Consider the following 22,248-nt stretch of genomic DNA (forward strand, 5'->3'; position numbering starts at 1 on the left):
GCCTTCCAGAGTAAACTGGTATATACTATAAACAAATGTATGTTTAGTCTTTTTCATTTTAGAAATTCAAGAGTACAGCTGGCCATAGATGGTTCGAATCTTGACTGGTTCAGCAGGGACCGGACGAGATTCAAACCATGTGTGGGCCGGCTGATTGTACCCAAGTTGATCAATTGAACAACTTGGGTACAACAAGCCTGTTGGATTTTTCATGCGTAGTCCTAAATACCTTATCTCACAGCACCGATGAGCAGTCTAAGGACATTCCTCTGCTCTGCTTCCCCATTGTAAGGAATGCAGAGGGAGGGGCTGAGATAACCCTCTGACATCAGCCGGCCAGCAGAGGAATGTCACGTGACCGCTGTGAGATAAGGAATTTAGAAATATCATTTTTTTTTAAACGACACCTTCTACTTTGGAGTAGATAATATTTGCAAGCTATAGGGAAAAGTAGTAGGAGGGGAGGGGAGGGGCGGGGAGAAGGCATCGGAACTGACAGGGAGGGGGAGATGAGGAGGCAGAGAGAAGAGACAGCCTGATGACGGAGGCACATAAACTGACCATGGTATCGGGGCTCAGCAGCCATGATTACCGTAGTCAGCAGAGACAGGGGGACACAGGTACAGACAGGATCAGCCAGGTATATTACATCATACAAAGAGAAAAATTACACAGCACAAGCACTGTGCTGTATAGCATGCTTTAGAGGAACAGGGAATTTTTTATTTTTGAGGGTTACCAACACTTTAAGTCCTATAAAGCTTCCCTTTTGTTGGGTGTAATGTTGATGATCGCATCTGTGTTGTATTGTCTTTATAAAGTAATTCTCTGTGTTTGTGAAAACAAAACTTTATTTTGTGGGTTTTTTTAAGAACACATCCAACAGGTACATTTATATTTGGGGGAAACTCCACATTCAGTCTGAGGTAGTAATCAGGCATTATCTACAGAGATTGACACACTATGGGCAAGAGATAAAAAGCCTTTATTTGCTAGAGACATGAATACTTTCAAATTTTATTAGAATTTATATTGGTTGCATTTACTGTAATTTGGGCCCTCAAGAGTCTTGTTACTTTCCACTACCCAAAGCAGACCCTCAATCCCTCATTTTTCCATTCTATTTCTGCATTTACCTACAAGTGCAACAGACTGTCAGCCATTGTGCTATGATGATGATTGTTTTTTTTTTTTTCACCCCAGGTTGTTAGGCACGGGTTAAAAAAAATAGGTGTATAGGACATATGGCCCACATAAATCAGTAGTTCATGCTGGCCATTAGTCTTACTGAATTAATAAATTTTTATAACTGCTGCATTATTTTTAACTTTTAATGAATTGGCATTCTATAACAGCAACATTATGCTGATCACAATTAGGAATTGGGCTATGTACAATAAGTATATAAAAAGAACCTAAGCGAAAAAAGATGCCATATGTTCCTATTCCGAGAGGTGTTATTGTTGATGTGTTTCTCTTGTGATTACTTGGCAGAAGCTTTACAAATAGAATGAAATGTGACCCGAGACTCTTTAACCATCATACCACTTTAAAACTTTCAAATAATACAGTGAATTAAAAAATACGGTATGTAACCTGAGTTCTGGAGAATCCGTTGTTTTCTTTCTTGTTCATTGAGGGTTACAGGTTTCCGAGACATTTTAGGTATACTGCCATCTACAGCAGAATTTGGACACTAGCAAGCAAAGTGACCAACCTAGTATAACCCCCTCCCGCCCTTAGCATAGCTTTTCGCTAGTGTTTTAGGAGGATGATATTTTGTTCTCTAACTGCTTTGCTAGCCGTTTCTTCTTTTTGTTCTAGCTTGTTTTATTTTTTCTTCAGTCAAGAATGCACACATCTACAATCTGCTTGAGTTGGTCTCTTAAAGTGGACCCCCCCCCCCCTTCCATAAAAATCAAAACAACATACAGTACATGCTGATTCAAATTCATCGTAAAAGAGAAGTATGGGTTGGTGGTTTCCCCAAATTTATACTTGCCTAGATGGATGCAGCATCGGTCTGATGCTGCATCTGTCCCCCGGCGCCTCTGCACTGAGAACCGAGCGATCGAACACCGCCGATTGCTCGGTTCTGACAGCTCCCCGAGCACAGAGCTGCTGTCTGTCAGTCAGCAGCTCTCTACTCTGCCTGCTCCTCGCTTATTGGAACGATGAGCTGTGGAAGGGCAGGGAGAAACCGGCTCACGAGCTTTGGCTGTACATCTCCTTTAAGTTCATTAGTAAAGCAGAGTTCCAACCAAAGTGTAACTTCCACTTTAAGGCCTCCTGTCATGCCACATTTGGCATATTGTCTTCTTCTTTTTTTTTTTTGGGGGGGGGGGCGGTTTTCTAGATTTGACAGGTTCCTGCACCCACTAGGTGGCCCAAACAGAAGTTCTTCTCACCCCCTCCCTCCCTGCAATCTTCTGGGACACGCCAGAGGCCCCAGAAGAATGCCTGTCCACTCAGGACACGCAGCGCGACTTGCCCACTGCGCACCCAGCTGTGAAGCCCAAAGCTGTCACAGCCGAGTGCCCACAGTAGTGATGAGGGAGAGAACCAAGGCTCCCTCCGGCCGCATCGCTGGATTGTGGGACAGGTGAGTGTATGTTTATTAAAAGTCATCAGTTTTGTAGCTGCTGACTTTTAATAAACACAAAAACGGATGTAACTCCGCTTTGGACAAACTTTTTTTTTTTTTTTTTTACAATTTCTGTGTTTTTCCACTTCCTGGTTTCTTGAGACACTGGTTCTGTAACCAGTGTCTCACAGATACACCCTGGGAAGTTCCTGTCACATGTTTCACTAGGCACCAGGAAAAAGATTTATTCACCTGCCATATGACCCAGTCCCTGAAGACTCATTAATGGGTAGGCTGTGTGGGGTGAGTTGTTGTAGCTGCTTCATTTATTCCAATCAATTTGTGCCATTATTACACCCTTTCTTCTATTGATCTCCACGGAAAGCGTAAAACTGCTGAGGAATTGAGTGCGCCATGACTAGGGTGAGTGTCGCCTGCGCACACTCCATGCTGTTTTTCTGCCTTGAAGCATTGGGTGGCTTACTTAATACCACTCCTCCATATCGAAAAAGAGACATGGCACAGTATTTACCCCACATTTATTTAAATGTGGGGCTGAGCTAAAGACTGCAGCAGGTTTCAGTAATAAATTGGCAATTGAGACTAGGGAAATACCATCTAACCTTCATACCCACCCAAAGAAAGGTACCCTTGCAGCAGATGGCCTGATCTGTCTGCCTGATTTGGCTTTACGCCGTTATAAACCAATCTATTCAGCACCCTATAAAAAAATTTAATGGGGAAGAATCTAATTGGTTGCACAGTAATCTCATACACAGGCAGATAGCTACAGTATACAGCCATAATTTGTATTTGGCCTCTGGATGGGAGTCTTTAAGAGCATACTAAATAAAGGGATTGGCCAGTGCATTCCAACAGGAAATAAGTTTAAAAGAGCTAAAAAAATATTCTGGGTGTCTAAACTCCAACAAAAAAATGCATACAAAGGCAAAAGAAAAGGCCTTCAAAAATACAAGGCAGAGGGGTTATTGCCAGCATTTTAACATTGCAAAGAATGCAATAAGAAATGTAAGACTGCAATCAAGGCTGCTAGGATAGAACACGAAAGACACATAGCAGAGGAAAGTAAAAAATAACCCCAAGAAATTATTTAAGTATATAAAAAGTAAAAAAGCAAGGCCAGAACATATTGGCCCCATAAAGGATGATGAATTTGGCTATAAATGACAGAGAAAAGCTGAAGATTTTGAATATATTCTTCTCCTCAGTCTTTTAAAGGAAATACAGTAACCAAGGGGATACAGAAACCAAGACTATAATTTTAATAACGCGTCACAGGAAGCTCCCTCATGGCTAACAGAAGACAGAATCAGAAATTGACTTGAAAAACGTAACCTAAATAAGTCACTGGGACCAGATGGCTTACACCCGAGGGTCCTTAAGGAGCTCAGCCATGTGATAGCCAGACCATTGTTCCTAATTTTTATGGACAGTTTACTGACTGGAATGGTGCTAGCTGATTGGAGAAAAGCCAACGTGTCCCCAATATTTTAATAAGGGCCGATACATATCCCTGGTAACTACAGGCCGGTTAGTCTAACATAAATAGTCTGCAAACTATGTATGTATGTATATAGCCCCTTATCATGCGGGGATGATAAGGGACTATATACAAGATTTTTGTAATCACAAATAGTTTTCTTAGCAGTATTCAGCATTAATTCATGAAGAATCGTTCTTGCCAGACCAATCTATTAACTTTCTATGAAAAGTGAGCTGCCATCTAGGTTAATGAAAGCCTGTAGATGTGGTGTATATGGATTTTGCAAAGGCATTCAATACAGTGCTCCACAAGCGTTTACTGTACAAACTGAGGTTTGTCCGCATGAACCATAGGGTGAGTACCTGGGTTAAAAACTGGCTACAGGGACGAGTCCAAAGGGTGGTGATAAATAGTGAGTACTCAGAATGGTCTGGTGTGGAAAGTGGGGTCCCCCAAGGATCTGTCCTGGGACCAATCCTATTTAATTTATTCATAAACGATCTAGGGGATGGGATAAACAGCTCAATCTCAGTATTTGGGGACGATACAGAGTTAAGCAGGGCAATCACTTCTATGCAGGATGTGGGAACCTTGCAAAAAGACCTAAACAAAATAAAATAATGGAGTGAGCAACTATATGGCAAATGAGATTTAATGTTGAAAAATTTAGGGAAATACATTTGGGGGCCAAAAATATGAACGCAAGTTACCGGCTAGGGGGAGAACCTCTGGATGAATCAAGGATGGAAAAGGACCTTAGGGTCCAAATAGATGACAGTCTCAGCAATGGCAGGCTACCTCATCCACTAGCAGCCACTACAGTGAGCAGTATCTACATTTGACTTTCCATGCTATATGTCTCCCTATGCTGTTGTTCCCCCATATCCACAGCCTGTTAAGTGACTTACTGAACTCTTTTTGCGCCAATCACCTTGTTTTTTGGGCAATGGCATGCAATGCCAGGCCGCTGCATTCAAAGCCAACAGAATATTGGCATGCATTTAAAAGGGATTCACTCCGGAGATAAAACGATAAGTCTTCCATTCTACAAGACTCTGGTCTGGCTGCATCCTAAATATGCCGTCCAGTTCTGGGCACCAGTCCTCAGGAAGGATGTGCTGGAACTGGACAGAATCCAGGGAAGGGCAACAAAGCTTATAAAAGGACTGGAGGACCTTTAGCTATGGAGAAAGACTACAAGCATTAAACTTATTCTCTCTGTAGAGGAGACAAATAGGAGGGGGTATGATATCAATGTTAAAATACCGTACTGGCGACCCTAGCATAGGGAAAAAACTATTTAGTGATAGTGAATTTAAAAAGACATGCAGCCATTCACTAAAGTTGGAAGAGAAGCGGTTTATCTTTAAACTGCGTAGAGGGTTTTTTACTGTCAGAGTTGGTAAAGAGGTGGAATTCTCTTCCAAAGCAGTGGTATCAGCAGGGAGCGTCATTAGTTTAAAAATAAACGATTGGACCTCAACGACCACAACATACAGGGATATACAATGTACTATTGACATATACACATACACACACCATAGGTTGAACTGTATGGACTGGTCTTTTTTCAACCTCACCAACTATGTAAATATGAGCCATTCACAGGTTTCCACACAGGACATAAAATGTATAAGGAGCACCATAAATTTAACAGCTCCAGCTAAAGGTAAGGAACACATGATGATTCTATGTAAATACCAGGGAGGGGGAGTGGGGGGGGGAAAGAAAGGGGAGGGGAAATGGGGGGGCAGAAAAGGGGGGAGGGTAACACAAAAAGTAAAGGGAAGAACTGTGTCAACATAGAACGTAGAAAACATGTTAACGTAATACATCCTGCTCAGCAAGCCTCAGAAAAAGCACAAGTATTTCAGCGCAGCTATTTGATAGCTTATCACAATTACAGCAATAATTGTTTTTACAATTCTTTGCATTGAAAGTCTATCCATAAGGCCCAGCATGTATAAAATTTTGGGTAAGTATTGGCGCATGATGTCTCCATAATGTCTTGTACCCTCAGCAGCCATTCTTTAATTGTGGGGTCCAGAATGGGACTTTAAGTGGATAGGGGGGTGAGGTATTTACCAGCATTAAGGAGGTGAGGTATCAGGTAGCGTTTGTAAGACCCCACCAACTTCACAGTGTTGTAAAGGGTCATCAGCAATCTGGTGGTTTGTCACGTTAATAATTAGATTATGGTCCTCAATCCAAAAATTACAAATCACAGGGGTATTCCCACCACAGGTGTAGGAAAGTACCTTTATGTCTGCACCCTCTCCAATAGAGATTTGGCACTGACGGAAATATTCAAGACAATTTGTACGGTGCTCTATACCACCTGGACAAAACAACATTCTTGAGTTTTGGAATTGATAGAGAATGTATGGCCCAGCATGGTAATGTTCTCTATGGTACCTTTAGGTAGATCTCTGCCTGGTTCCCTCTCCCATTCCCTGATATAATAGGGGGTCATAGTAGTATTCTTCTCCAGTAGAAGCTTGGAGAGTAAATAGGTGGTGTTGTCCCTGTCCAGACACATATATTCAGATTTAGTCAAGGAGTCGCTAGGTCTTGAGCCTTCGCATAATGTCTTAAAGAAATTAGTTAGCTGGGTGTGTTTCCAAGTGTCCCAGGGAAACACACCCCATTCCTCACAGAACTCTGCCAGGGACTTTAGGTTAGTACACGTCAACACATATATAGTTTTTTACTTTCAAACCCTCTTGCCCCAACTGTCTCTTAAGCTTTCTCAGTGCCACTTCCCTGAACTTCTGGTTGAGAAGCATGCACACACTTCCATATAGCAAAGGGCAGCGCAGTCTCTTATAGCTGTCAATCTATTAGCGTTAAAGGCAGGAAATGAACAATACATGGAAGTGGCTTGCAGTTCTAGGCTTTGGGCTGTGTGTTTGTATGGACATTTACCTTTAGTGCCATCTAATAGCACACATGCAAGGGTGTTCCACAGGATCCAGCAAAGGAAAGAAACCACCCTAAAATTAGAAAACTGGACCAGCATTCAGAGGGCCAAAAAAATCCTGTGGAAAAGAAAAATGTCTTCATGTGACCGCGATTACTGTGGCAGCCAATCACACTGGTCACCTGATCATAAAACCCGCCTCATCTTCCACCATCTAAAAACCTGTTTAAGAGCCGGGAGGTGCCAGCACAAACGGGTTAATTCATCAATATACAGATTACATTGTAAGTCTTTACAGCAGCATTTGAAAATGCAACTTTAGCTTTTACATTTCAGTTTCGTGAGGACTCTGAATCTCTCAACTGTTGGTTTCCACAAAAACTTGTACTGGAGGGAAAGTTTCTGAAACTGGGTATTTGGGAAATCGTATTCTTTTTTTTTTTTTTCCTGCTGGTATTATGTTGTTTATATTACGCTTATTTTATGTTCAATCTTATTGATTTAATTGGTATTGCTGAATCTTGGGTTCATTCTTTACATGACTGGGATATTAATGCTCCTGGCTATACTCTTTTGGAGAGAGAGGGTAAAAAGGAAAGGTGGTGGTGTCTGTATATGAGAAGTGATCTCAACGTGAGTATGAAAGGGGACCTAGTTGATGGGGAGTGTGATGAGGCATTATGGATGGAACTACACATGGGTGTGCATACTACAAAGATAATCATTGGAGTTATTCGCTATTTATTTGCATGATTACAAATGTAAAAGTAAAGAAAAATGCCCCTGTAAAAAGAAAGCATACTTACCTGTCGTCCTGCCTGCACCTCTGCTCTCTAGTGCCTTGAAGAACTAAGAAGCTTGGTAAATTAGTGAAGAACGTTCAGCATATGACACAATTTGGTGTGTATCAGATCTCTGGTCCCTCGCTGTTCCCTGTGATTCCTCCCACCGGCCGATATTTTACCACTGTACCCTTTAGTTATGTAGGGGCTCTGATCTCAGTTCAGTGCTAATCACTGTGAGCACTCATGGGAAACAGGGTATAGGTCCACATGGGGCAGAATCATCCAGTGAAAACGGAAAGTTGTGATCTACAATAATGTAAAGATGAGATATATAAAAATTAGATTTTATTAGAAAAATATGCTAGATCTGATTGTTTAGGTCTCAGTCATAATTCAGATCTAAACTTGATGTCATTTTCTAATGGCAGATTTGAATCTGATTGGTAGAAGATAACAAGACTTTTATGTAAATAAGGCCTGCTGAAGTGGAGTAATAGTTTTTCAGTTGTTAGGCGTGTAGCCTTTAATGCAGGGGTGTCCAACCTTTTGACCTTCCTGGGCCACATTTGGAGAGGAGGAATTGTCTTGGGTAAATTATACTGACAATAAGGATAGCTGATAAGCAGAAAAAGTCAGACAGATCACAAGTTAACGTTCACTGATCTACATAATTCACCTATTTGAGTAATAAAACTTCATTTTTTTTAAAATGTTTTTCTTAACCACTTGCCGACCGCCGCACGACTATTTACTGTGGCAGTCAGCCCCGTACAGGCAAACCGACGTAGGGCTATGTCGCTCACCTACGAGCCTCTAGGGGGCGAGCGCTCCTGCTCGTTCACTAACATCCCCGCGCGAGTGACCGGCGGCTCTGATGTCCGCCGGTCACTCGCGATCTCCCGCTGGAGAGGGAGAAAGGCAGGTGGTTAATATAAACAAAGCCGCCTGTCATTCTCCCTGATGTAACTGCAGAGATCATACGATCTTACTATGTAGGATCGTATGTCTCTGTGGTTACATCACAAGCCACGCCCCCCAAAGTTAGGATCGCGCCCCTAGGAATACATTTAACCCACTAATCACCAATAAAGTTAACCCCTTCCCTGCCAGTGTCATTTTTACAGTAACAGTACATATTTATAGCACTGATTACTGTAGTAATGTCACTGGTACCCCCAAAAGTGTCAAAAATGTCACTCAAGGGTCCGATCTGTCCGCCGCAATGTAGCAGTCCCGCAAAAAAAATTGCAGATCGCCGCCATTACTAGTAAAAAAAAAAACAATAAAAATGACATAAATCTTTCCCGTAGTTAGTAGACGCAATAACTTTTGCGCAAACCAATCAAAATACGGTTATTGCGATTTTTTTTTTTTTACCAAACATATGTAGCAGAAAACAAATTGGCCTAAAATGTTAAAAAAATTTGATTTTTACATTTTTTTGGGGGGGAATTTCATATAAAAAAATGTGAAAAATATTGTTATTTTTTCAAAATTGTCGCTCTTTTTTTGTTTATAGCGAAAAAAGTAAAAATCGCACAGGTGATCAAATACCACTAAAAGAAAGCTCTGTTTGTGGGAAAAAAGGACAGCAATTTAATTTGGGTACAGCGCCGCACGACCGCGCAATTGTCTGTTAAAGTCACGCAGTGCCGAATCGCAAAATAGGCCCTGGTCTTTGAGCAGGAAAATCCTCCGGGGCTTAAGTTGTTAAAACAAGGGCCACATAAAACTAGAGCGATATTTTTCCCTGTTTTAAATATCTGGTTTGATGGATGTAGTCGCAATTCTTAAAGTGTTAGTAAACACTGTTCTACCACTTATACCTATAGGTAAGCCTATAGGTGCTGTGAATCTCCTAAAAGTGCACAGTTTAGGAGATATTCAGAGTACATGCAGCCAATGACATTACTACATGCGCTCTGAAGGTACGGCATACATAAGCGGGAGTGACATCACCGCGTCCCCGGCCACTCATGTAGCCAGAGGATGCGAACCCTGGAAGAAGACTGGGGGAAGATGTCAGCCCTCTCAGCGGTGACAGTGCACCGCTGGATTGCTTAGTTCTCAGGTAAGTCTCTCATATTGTGCTAGTATGCGATGCATTCTAGCACATTATGACATTGCCTTGCAGGGGAATTTTTTTTTTTATTCCATCAACGGCGGTTTACTACCGTTTTGATGAATTCTCAAGGTGCTCATCAGATATTTTTGTTCTAATTTTGCCCTTTGTGTACTTCATCCTTCAAAACAGTTGCTCACAAATATAGGTGCTGCTGAAAACTGATGACAAGGCGCGATTGTGAAAAGGGGGATATTTTTCTTTGGTTAGACAAAACTTTTAAAAGTCCAGTAAAGAGACCCTGTAAATTTTTTCTTCGGCCGCACGTGTTTGCAGCATGTAAACATTCCCCAAAAAATGGCTGCCTGCATGTGTGTGTGTTTCAACTCTTTCTAATATTCAGCTTTGTTTTAAGGAAATATCCTGCTTTTGTATAATTAAAAGTCTTCCCGAAACATTGTCTACAACTAGACTAAAGGATTTAAAAAACCTTTTTATTTGAATGCTTTCTGGCTATAATAGAATTAACTGACTTCCTTTTAAAAGAATCAGGTGACCTTATTTCAATGATCCTTCATGAGCCTGGTACATCTCTATCATTGTGAAAAATGTGCATTTAATCCTACCAGGCCTACTGCCGCATCTAGTGCTGTTTTGTATCGTTTTGAAATGCTAAACATTAAATGGATTGCTTTGTATAGTTTAACTTTTCTTTTTTAAACTTTATAGGCTTCATTTATTATTCACAAATAGCTCAGCGTGTATGCAACAGGCTGTTGGATAGGTTTTATTTATGAAATGTGCAGACCTCTGCGGGTCAACGATTCTTATTCCGCTGTACTATCTGGGTCAGGTGCCATGAAAGTGTCCATTAGAGCATCACAGAACAAAATACAGATTATTTTTATGCACCAGATACCATTTGTAATGCCAGTATAGTCATAAAAGCCATACACAATTCTAGATATGTAGTAGTTAGATTGCTATCAGAACCCAAAACATGAAAACACAATGAATTCAGTTGTTCCATTTTTATGTGTCTTTTTAATCAAGATTTCATCAAAGACAGGACGGAGAAAACATTCTGAAATTGTTTTGCCCATGGGCCGAGGCTGCATTTGGGGAATTTGTGTATGAGTAATGAGTGTCGTGTACAGTGTGCGTGTGTGTATATTCTCCTGGGTATTGACAAACCTAAATCTTGGATGTTGGATAATGGAATCTAATACCACTATTAATGCAAAAATCTGGGTCACAATCCTGCAATGTCCTTTTGTCTCTTTCAGTTAGGTGGCCATGTCAACCAAGTTTATGCTTATTAGACTACTTTTTTTTTTTTGTCCCCGGAAACGGTATATGCTATCATAACCTTTGATACTGTACCTCACCACACTGCAAATTAATTTGCCAACTTCAGTCACAGAGGCACCAGCTAAGGGGGCACTAACAATATGCCCTCTTTGAAACTCGGTAAGCTAACGTTAACTCCATATTAGCAGCACACCCAGTAAATGGTGAAAGTCAGGCTTCCCACCTGTTAGCTAGAGAACTCATCACAAGGAAGCAAAAGAATGTTACATCACTTACATTTTCAACATGAAACATGTCATCACTTTTGCACCGGCAAATTGTGTACTGTTTCCATATTTTTGTCCAACCCGCGTGTGTGTGTATGTGTGTGTATATGTATGTGTTCATTATTTAAAATGGTCAGAAGCAACACATATTAAAGATCTAGTTTTCCAGGTAAACATGACATAGAGATTATTTTTTTTTTTTTTTAATTATCGGGAGTTTTAGGCTCCTTTTCACGTTTTTAATAAATTCCTTTACCGCTCTGCTGAAAACAAAATTATCTATTATTTACATAGCTCAATACCTCAAGCTGAAATTTACACACAAGTAAATAAGTCAAAGCAAAGACTTCCCTCCTCACTCCTTTACATATAGCATCAACTGAAAACCGAGAAGGGGATTAATAAAAAAAGTGTCTGAGACAAATTCTAGCTCAATGATGCCCTTGCCCATAGCAATACCCATTAGTTTCTATGCTTCATTTTTCCACAGAGCTTAAAAAATGAAAATTTAAAATGGTGTATGCCCGTAGAATGGTGCCAAATTCTCCAAAGGCAGTGCTTTAAACATTTATGTAGGTTACCAGTTAAGAGTTACAAAGAATGTCTTGCACCATAATTATTGCTATTGCCTTGATGTTTATGACGATACCTCACATGTGTGGTGCGATCAATATGTGTGTGGGACCTTCATTTGCGCATTAGCACGGGGGAATGAAGGCGTTTTTTTTTTTTTTGTTTTTTTTTTTTGTTTTTGTTTATTTTGGTTTTTTATACCTAAAACTATTTTTTACACTTTTTCATTTTTATTTTTTTCCTGGTATTGTTCTGCGATCACAGGAGATGAACAACTTCCCTTGGTCCTCTTTATGGAGAGATCTGGGGTCTGTTACACCTCAAATCTCATCTCAATAATCTCAAAGACATCGATTGGTTCGGCTGCTTTCCTGGCCGCTAATTGCCAGGTAAACAGAGAGGAGGAATGGGAAATGTCAAAATCCTCATTGCTACCTGTTTCCAGGGTCACAGAGAGGGAGGAACAATGTCAGTTCCTCTCTCTCTGTGCTGTGCAGCCCTCAGCATGTGACATGGTGCATTATCCTGCTGGAAGGAGCCATCAGAAGATGGGTACACTGTAGTCATAAAGCAATGGACATTGTCAGCAACAATTCTCCAGTAGGCAAACTTTTTGGCAACAATGCAAAACATTATGTTTGGCATAAAAGCAACACAGCTCATCACCGTGAACACACCATCGCCACTGTCAATCATGGTGGTGACAGCATCATGTTTTGGGCCTGCTTTTCTTCAGCAGGGACAGGGAAGATGGTAAAAATTGATGGGAAGATGGATGGAGCCAAATACAGGACCATTCTGGAAGAAAACCTGATGGAGTCTGCAAAAAACCTGAGACTGGGACGGAGATTTGTCTTCCAACAAGACAATGATCCAAAACATAAAGCAAAATCTACAATGGAATGGTTCACAAATAAACATAACCAGGTGTTAGAATGGCCAAGTCAAAGTCCAGACCTAAATCCAATCGAGAATCTGTGGAAAGAACTGAAAACTGCTGTTCACAAACGCTCTCCATCCAACCTCACTGAGCTCGAGCTGTTTTGCAAGGAGGAATGGGCAAAAATTTCAGTCTCTCGATGTGCAAAACTGATAGAGACATACCCCAAGCGACTTACAGCTGTAATCGCAGCAAAAGGTGGCGCTACAAAGTATTAACTTAAGGGGGCTGAATAATTTTGCACGCCCAATTTTTCAGTTTTTTATTTGTTAAAAAAGTTTGAAATATCCAATAAATTTCGTTCCACTTCATGATTGTGTCCCACATGTTGATTCTTCACAAAAAATTACAGTTTTATATCTTTATGTTTGAAGCCTGAAATGTGGCAAAAGGTCGCAAAGTTCAAGGAGGCCGAATACTTTCGCAAGGCATTGTAACTAACAGGAGTGGCACCTGGTGTAGCCCATCTGCTTCAAGGTTCAATGTGTTTTGCATTCAGAGATGGTATTCTGCATGCCCTGGTTGTAACGAGTGATTTGATTTACTGTTTCCTTATCTTCATCTCAAACAAGGCATTTTCGTCCACACAACTGCCACTCTCTGGATATATTCTCTTTTTTCGGACCATTCTCTGTAAAATGGTTGTGCGTGAAAATCCCAATGGATCAGCAGTTTTTGAAATACTCAGACCAGCCCATCTGACACCAACAACCATGCCACGTTTATATTCTCTTAAATGCTATTTTGTCCCCATTCGGCTGCTCGGTTTGAACTTCAGCAAGTCGTCTTCACCATGTCTAGTTGCCTAAATGCATTGAATTGCTGCCATTAGATTGGCTGATTAGCAATTTGTGTTGCCAAGCAATTGAACAGGCATACCTAATAAAGTGGCCCTTGAGTGTATTTCTTTCTAATATAAGGTTTGTTTGGTCTTTGGTTGTGATGGGAGAGCTGACAAAAACAAAATAGACCTTTTTTCCATTTCCCTGTGCTCAAAGAAGATTGTCTCCCTTCAACAAATCTAACGTGATTATTTTTATTGTCTGATGTGTATCAGACAGCAGTGGCAATCTGTGAAGAAAATGGACATTTATTCTGCTTCCTTTTCAGTTCTGACTTCAACAAACTAAACAGAACTCCTTTTTTCTTTCTTTTTTGTCAATTGATAGAGATCCACAAGTAATTGTGTTACATCCTTTATACATTTTCAGTGAACAGAGGAGAGATGCTGCACAGATAAGAGTTAAATAGATTTTTGCTAAAGTAAATTCAATCAAGACCTCTGGTTTGTAAAGGGGACATCGTCTTAGCTTTGTTATGTTTTACCAGGTATCCTATTTTAATGTCTTTGAATGGTCAGTACAACAGTAATCCTTCATATTGTTACATATTGGAAATGGCAGCGACGTCCAAGTCAATGTGCTGATAAAAGTAATTGAATTACATGTCATTGCACCATACAATATATCAACAGTTAAAAATCCACTCTAAATGAATATTTTAAGTACGTAACAGATTTGCTCTGTACTTCTCTGTCGAGCTCTGCTTGCTTTATGTGTCCTTTTATATAGGTGTATCAGTATGGTACCATCTGCAGTCTCTCTGTGGTGCCATATTTTATTTATAAAATATTTATACTGTGATCAGATCGAACAAAACAGAGAGCTAGGTGCTAGATTTTCCTGAAGGGAATAAAGTTTATGTACTACAGTTCCTGTCCCCTTCCTGAAAAATATACGGTTTATGATCGCTTGACTAGTAGCACACAGCCTATAATGGACAAATTGGCAAAGGACTACAAAGTAGGCACATTTAAAAATGATGATCCTGTTTTTCTAAGAAAAAAAAAAAATCCCATAAATGTCAGCTAAATAGCACAGACTTTAGCTTTATAGCCGATTCTGACCTGGTTCTGTTCTCCTAATAATAAAGTAGGCTATTCAAATCTTTGAAAATCTTTTGAAAACGGGTGCTTAGCATTTAGCAGCCATACCACTAAGCCAAGTGCTTAGTGTGGGTTCTTGCACTTGGCTCCTTCCTATTGAGTGGCATCACTTCCGGACAACACGTAACCCTCGGCGTTCCAGTGTGACAGCTCTCTCACGTGCTGGCGGTGTCTGGCAAGGATTACTTTCCTGCTCCATGGTGGCTCCCGTCCCCTAGTTATCCTTACCACCTCCGAGAGGTACAGCGTCGGGTTATCGCGGAATTTGACATTTGGCATCCATCATTCTTCAATGCCCTCACCGCCATCCCGGCCATCTGTGGTAATGTGCCTGCAATCCTTGTTTTAAAACATGTCCAATAAATCGTTAAAACCTATGGACCGCTGCCTGCTGATCCAATTTTGATATAACATTGTTATTGCTGTGCGCTGTCCAATTTTTTTGCTCAACTCCTTTGCATCCGCATCCTATGCCTGGGACTGGCAGCACAGGGATTTTTTCTTGGGCATTCAGTCTCCTCATGGTTATCCCCTTCAAAGGGGGTCTTATTTATTAGAGCCTGGACTTCATGTATACAATTCTGCATTTAGCATAAACGCATCATTAGCCTGTGTGTTGTAATTGGAAATATTGCGCCCCAGCATCCCTTGAGACATTCAACACTTTCAGCTATTGGCTTGCCAAACATGAATATTCCATAGCAGTTAAACCTAAACAGATTACAAGAGATGTCTGTAATTTGGTTTCAAGCTCCCGTTAGACTTCTAGCAATGGCAGTAAGACAAATTTTAGGAAATCTATCTTGGACAAGATGCAAGATTTAAGGGTCATTGACCCAGAACAGGTATGCATATCGGGAAAGTCAGAGAAATGTCCATCTATGCACACTGCTCTGGGCCAGGGATATAAGAAAAGAAAGCCAGCCATTGAGAAGGAGAGGTCCACAATGGCATATTGCACGCCTCTCTGACAGATTTCCATTAAGGATCAGTGGATGAGTACAAATCCATCTACAAATTTGAGTGTTGGTGTCATGGTTGCAGGATACATTTTAAATTCATGGCAGTTACACAAAATCATTTGAGGCTGTAAATGATAAAATTAACAATAATTTTCTACTGCTTTTAGTTACAAAATAGCCTATGTATTTTTTTTTTCACCCGTTTGAATTCTCATATTTTTTTAATCTTTTTAGTCCTGTTCCTAATATGTTAGGATTTTGTTTGACATTTGCTGAATAAGCTTTAAATTACCTTTTTCTGTCAATTACATTTCTTCTTTCTGCCCCCTTTGCAGTGGTCTGTACTGGCATAGCTGAGTGGCAGCCACACCTCTCAATACAAGTGCCCTCACACAGATTCATAATGCAAAAAAAACCTGAAAGCGATATATCTGAGCAGTTGTGTATGAATTTCCTGAAAGCACTTGGCCTTCTCTTGTGCTTATTAGATTGCTCAGTCATATTTAGACACCCTGTACAACTACTGTAAAAATAAGGTGGAGGTAAGACTATGAAAATGGATGTTGTTAGAACAAAGTCTTTCTTGCTATTGGCTTTAGGCAACTAGAGAGCAAATACATTTTGTGATAATCTGTATAAATGTATAAAAATATACAGCATACATTCCCTTATCCTAAATGTAATAAAAATGTTTTTTTTTCAGAATATACTGCCTGGGGGCCATTCTTTGAAGAGATAAAAGGGTAGTTACAGGAGTTACTTTTGTTGATACACAGCTATATAAGTTAATTGAAATCATTTCAAATTAGATTATCATAAAGCTGATATACAGAAAGAAGTCCCAAAACCATATTAGGTTTTATCTGAACTCAAATAAATTGACTTAGAAAGAATAATGTTTCCATGAAGCTCTTGTATAGTCTACATGTCCTCATTTTGTGCATGTCTGAGACCAGTAAAATATGTATAGTTTGGGAAAACAAAGAAACAGTTTAATATGATATGGGTGGGCTGACAGAATTCATTTATTTAACAATTGGAAAAAGAAAATCTGCAGGCTGCTTGGACAGCAGCCACATTCCTCTCATAACTGTAAAATTTCTGTCATAGCAGATCCCACTGCTAGTAAACCATGGGCCTTTTTGTTTTATCTTAGGTGCCTCTCTCATTCTAGGCAATACCAAGCATAGCCAGAAGTGTTTTAACAATAAGGAGGATTTGCTGCAGGTTTGGTCCCACGCTGTTTCATATAAGTGGGCTTCACCCTTGTAAAATAGCGCACAGCCAATTCATTCTTTGTTGTAAGCTAAATCATTCAGAACATCTTCACTTAAAGTAAAACTTCAAGTGAAATGACAAAACTAACTAAAGCATTAGGTATGTGAGAGCATAAGCTATCAGCATGTATGTCTTGCTGTTTAATTTCTTACCCCAGCACCATCTGGAGCCTTTCAAAGCAATTCTGCAAATTTCTCAAACTCACTACAAGCATTGGTCCTTGTTCACAAGAGCATTCCTAAGCGTACACACTTGTGACAGCTGTGTTTTTTTGCACAGGTGCTCCATGCATCCACGTACAGGTCATCAGAATGCAGCGGCTGCAAGGATAGAGCTGCTGCTCCCAATTTTACATCTATTTTATGACATGCAACTGCGTGTTCCCAAAAGCAAACCGTGTGAGGTCGGTGACATGCACGCATCTGCACCCATACAGATGTCAAGTTGGAAGCAGCAGCTGTGTCCAATTTGAGAATTATGTGAGTACTGATTATACTTTATGGAACACCTGTGCATCCCAGACAGGCAAATGTGGCCCTCCACTTAAGTACACCGGTGCGTAAGCACTCCCCTCAGGTGACAATTCTCAGGGCAGGTCTCTACATTTATGGACATTTTACTGTGGGGTAGGGTTGAACCATGTCTAATTTTTGCTGTGTAATGTGGAGAGAAGTGTGGGAAGCTTCAGGTGGCTTTGGGGTAAGAAAGTCTGAAGTGCATAACAATAATAAACAGTGCAGTACTAGATTATCACCAAGAGAAAAGTCTATATAGCATATATACGGTAGTTCTTGTGTGTTTATTTCTATATTGCACATGCAATCTGGGTTTCAACTATATCGTGATGCATTCTCCACGTAATCACCACCAGTGGACAACAACAGAAGATAAACATATTCATAAAAGGTCAAAAAGCATAAAAACTGGAAGCTCCAAGGATATCGCCATCCCATGTACGAAAAAAAAAAACAAAAACGCCCACCCATTTGAAGCCCAAAAAAGTGGTATCACTGGTGTTCATTATTATTATTATTATTATACAGGATTTATATAGCGCCAACAGTTTGCGCAGCGCTTTACAATGCGAGGGAAGACAATACAGTTACAATACAATTCAAAACAGGAGGAACTAGAGGGCCCTGCTCGTTAGAGCTTGCAATCTAGAAGTGTTCATCTGAAGAACAGTCAGAATAACCTGTAGTGACATATTGTTCATTTACAAATAAAAACCTAAACATTGTACTTGGAAATGCTTATCAAATAACAAAGCTAAATTCCCAGTATTTATATCAATGTTTATTACCATTGCAAGCCTTGACAAGTGGAAAATGGTGATGTCTTACTTTTATTTCACGTGGGCACAATTTGCGGTTTTATATGAATGTTGATTTACCTTGAGTGTCTAGTTTGTCTATTTTTTATCAGTTAGAAAAAGGAGCTACCTTTTTTGATGAGTTTTGGTCCTTTCAAACCAATGTGGATGCAGTAGTTTGCGCTTATGCACTTTTTTTGTTGATATTTAATGCAAACTAGACGATAAATATGCAAAACAGGGAATTTCTATAATGCCAATGCTTTAAAACACACAATGAAGATTGTTTTTTTTTTTTCTGTTTAGCCTTAATTTTGATAGACCCACTCAAAGAATTTCTGGTACTATATGCAAAAAAAAAAAAAAACGCTCCCTACATTGAAAATTCCTAATACCTACCCGAACTTGAGGAACTCTTGAGGATATAATCTTGCTGAAAAAAATTCTGCATCCAACACTTTTGAGAGTGTTGGATATCTTGTCCCTCTTTGTCCTGTAATGATATATCGACTGGCTGATAATCCACAGTGGGGGATACCAGCATATGACACTTAGGACAGAAAAGAAGACAAATAGGCCCTTATAGTCTGGTGGTGGTTACTCCTTAACACAACCTAATCTTTGATTAAATGTACATACTGTATATACACAAGAATCTTACAGGGATTTTTCTTTAAGCGGCAGCAGTTTACATTTAAAGTTACCCTTTTCTTTGCTCATGGCGATCAAAGTAAAAGGTCCTGTTAGCTTTCCCCTTACCCAGCAGCATATACTTGCCTATCCTTGCTCCAATTCTACTCCGTTTGGCACAGGACCAGGAAAAGAAAGCCATGTGTAGACTTGAGACCAACTTGTCAAAGCTTATGCACAGTAGAAAGGTGCATCTAGGGTGGGACATCTCTCCCTAACTACAAGTAACTGCTGGATATGCAGGTACATGGGAACAGTGACAGCTCCTCTCAACCTGTCATTGTTTTTTACAGGCTGTGCGGCTGCAGCTGTCAAACTACACCTGTGATCCTGGCCATGCAAATCTGGTGTCTCTTGCCCCTAAAATCTCCTGTATGAACCTTTTTGCCCATGTGAAAGAGGTCTTAGTCTTGAAACTTTCCCAAAAAGTTCCCATTAAACAAATTAGGCTACAGCATTTAAAAATGCTCATAGATAGCTTTGTAACCAGCACAGTACTGTTGATGATATTGCATATACTATATATGTTGCCATCAAACCATAATGCTTGTCTTCCATTGGAATTTGTACAAACACAACATTTGCTTCTCAGTGTAACTTGTATTTGAGCAATCAGGATATCGTACGAAAAATACCACTTTCAAAGTGATCATATGATAATCTGATCGTTAGTTCACAGCTTTCGTCCGAAATTTTCCAAAGGGACTAACCTGAAAATGTTTCTAGTACGATAACAGATCGGACGATTTTTGTAAAATCAGTACAGTTTTCTTTGAAAAATACAATACAAATACATTACATCACTTTTGAATTTTTATTCTGTTGGACGAGGCTTTTTATACTTTAGTAATTTATTAGTTTTCAATATGAGACTTACATGAAAAAAAAAAAAAAAAACGCACGATCATTCGTCCAATAATCTCATTGCATTTACTAGACTTTAAACTAAAAAAATACTTTGACCAGGGCCATTGGTGTTTCTGTGTTTTCATCTTGGTATTTCTTGAATACAGACAGCCACTCAACATAAAAAAGGTTCTGGCAACCCTTGATTGTAAGCCTGTAATTGTTCATGCTGGAAATTTCTAAACCTTGTCTATTAAAGTCTCTACACTGATTATTGAGAAATAAACGAATAACCTTCCCCACTCCCTATGTAGTCTATAAGCAGAAATGTGAATCGCAGCAAGTAATGTTACAGAGTGATTGGTAAGAGTATAAGTAGTTTTGAGTCTGGAACATCTGCTTGATGTGTCTGCAAGGAGTCCGAGAAGATGTAATAGTCAAATAAAAGCAACCTCGTTGAGAGGTTAAAAAACTCAGCACTACATTGTGATTGAAGCAGGTTTATGCTTAGCTGTTTGGCTGCTGGTTTACTGAAACTTTGCTTTTTTGCACTGTTACTATCCCACACTTTTGGGATTGTGGAATCCCCTGCTGGCCAGTTGTTCCCCCTGCAGACACCTACATTACTATGGTGTAGTACAGGCATTAGGGTCTTGAGGAAGGACGCACAGTAGCAAGTGGGGGAACACACTACTGTGCAACACTCCAGTGGTGTCAGATAGTATTGCATACTGAGGTCTTCAAGAGTGTGAAGTTTCAACAAATGAGTCTCTAGTCAAGTATATAAGGTGCGAGTACATATCGTTATATACTTTAAAACCCTATTAGGAGTGTTTCCAGAGCTGCCTGAATTGACTTTCTTTTAGTGGTGGTTTAGGCAAACCGTCACAGTGCACCCCACAATTAGATGGAGAACAGAGGGTAGTCAGACAAGATACGATTTCCTTGTTTACTTTTGATCAGATAGATTATGTAACAGTTGTCTTATGTCCATGAGTGCTTATAACATTGTATAGCATTTCAAAACGGCATCTTGGCCAACACTGCACAACTGGAAACATGACTATTTGGCTTTTATAGCTTGACGTTTTTACTGCAGTGACATACACATGTAGTGTTTCATGGCCTGCTTGTTGTTCACACTTATGTTCTGGTATTTGAGACATTTGCTTAGGCTGATGCTGTTGTCTTGGTATATGCCTAACATTGACATTTGCATCTCTTTTCACATTTACAACGTAATAAGCAGTAAATTATTTTTTTCCTCTTGTACACACAGTAATTTACTTGGGATCCACTAGTGCCGGGCTCGACAAATACCAGCTACCAGGTCACTATGGCAACTAGAAATTGTGTCCTGGTGCCTGGGCTTTTGTCAGCCCATTCCCAGCCATGAGCAATTCCTATTGCCTGACGCCCTCAGCATGCAGTTCTGGGCATGGGCGCCGGGTAGCTGGTTGTCGGCTAGTACTAGGAGGGCGTCTATTGACGTCCTCCCAGAACCTCACCCCCTGTACGACCCCGGGGCGTGCTTTGGGCGTGCTGTGTGATCACTGGGTCCTTCAGACACAACTGATAACAGATCACGATAAAGGGCCAATCACAGTGGCCCTTTATTATGTGATCAGCTGTGTCTAATCACAGCTGATCACATTGTAAACAGACTTGCCAGTTATCGGCAGTATTTTTCTCACGCGCTGTCACAGCCTGAGGAAAGGAGATCCGGTAACTGGCAATTCTGACAGGCACATTTTCACTTATAATCAGTGCCCTGATTATCAGTTCCGCCTATTAGTGCCCATCATAGCTGCCTCATCAGTTCCCATCAGTGCAGCCTATCAGTGCACATCAATGAAGAAGAATGAAGAAGAAAAATTACTTCTTTGCAAAATTTTCTAATAGAAATGAAGAAAAATGTTTTTTGTTTTTTTTTTAATTTTCGGTCTTTTTGTTTGTTTAGCAAAAAAAATAAAAACTGAAAGTGTTTAGGTTTGACCTCATATTATATGGTTTTGGTAAATCTAAAGGAAAAAATCTAAAGACAATTGTATATAGTGTGTATCCAGCTTTAAACAGCAGATATATTCCTGGTGTACACACATACTTAGCTCGGTAGCATTGACATGACATTCCTCTGGCAAACACTCCCCTAATCACTTTCCACTGTGCCTGCCTGTTTTTGTTGAAAGATTTTCCAGAAATCAAAGGGGCCAACACACATTCTGATAAGAAAGGGGATAACTGTTTTGCATGAAGATTTGGCCGTTTGT

The 22,248-nt window shown here is 40.1% G+C and overlaps 1 protein-coding gene across 2 annotated transcripts in view; it reads left to right on the forward strand.

Moving 5' to 3' along the window:
* MBP (myelin basic protein) overlaps positions 1 to 22,248 on the forward strand; it is a 226,728-nt gene that overhangs the window by 145,652 nt on the left and 58,828 nt on the right. The gene's annotated exons all lie outside the window — the stretch shown is intronic.

Source organism: Pelophylax lessonae, assembly GCF_965119305.1.
Source record: "Pelophylax lessonae genome assembly, chromosome: 5".
NCBI lineage: Eukaryota > Metazoa > Chordata > Amphibia > Anura > Ranidae > Pelophylax > Pelophylax lessonae.